Source organism: Sinocyclocheilus grahami, unplaced genomic scaffold (genome assembly GCF_001515645.1).
Source record: "Sinocyclocheilus grahami isolate Dianchi unplaced genomic scaffold, SAMN03320097.WGS_v1.1 scaffold1095.1, whole genome shotgun sequence".
Classification (NCBI taxonomy): domain Eukaryota; kingdom Metazoa; phylum Chordata; class Actinopteri; order Cypriniformes; family Cyprinidae; genus Sinocyclocheilus; species Sinocyclocheilus grahami.
Window position 1 is genome coordinate 6,923 of NW_015506274.1, and position 752 is coordinate 7,674.

Sequence of the window (752 nt, forward strand, 5' to 3'; positions counted from 1 at the left end):
AATATTGAAATAAGTGAAAAGCTGTTATTTCAAACAGTATGTGTTGTACGACACTATATAAAAGTTATTAACAAAACCTGCAAATCTTCATTTCCCAACATGATAAATGGAAGCATTATGGTAATGTGGGCACGCTCCGCCCTGCAACAAGTCGATTGGAAGGTCGCATCGTGGGACGGACTTATGCAGCGGATCAAAACCCAATGCAGAACAGATTTGCTTGCTTGCTGTCGCCTTTCGCCGTGTTAGAGCAGTCCACCTTGTGCTCATACACTTACCATCACAGCATCACGGAACTCCAGAACTCAAACACTTCAGTTGAAGCTTAGTAACTCTGCAGAACACAAAGCCTTGCTAAAGCAGTCTATCTCTCAGAAGAACCCGAAGCTCCGCTGTAACCCGGCAACCAACTAGTCCAAGAGGGCTTTCCCAAAGAAAGGACGTCATCCAAATGTCACCTCAGCGACCGATCCGAAAGCTCCAGGGTTCCCTCAGCAGCCATCCAGGAAGCCTGTGTCAGCCACGAATCATCTCAGCTTTTCAGCTGTCAACCAAGCAGAACGCAAGTAACGAACAAAATCTTATCTCTGCTGAACTGGTGTCGAGCTACTTTAAGCAGTAAACATAAGCTAAGATTCTCTGCTTTGTGAGTTCTCTCAGGTGAATTTAAATCACTCGTAAAACGAGTTTGAACTTGAAACTTCATGCAACCCCATCAACTCTCATTCTAAAGAAACTGTATGTTTGTGTGT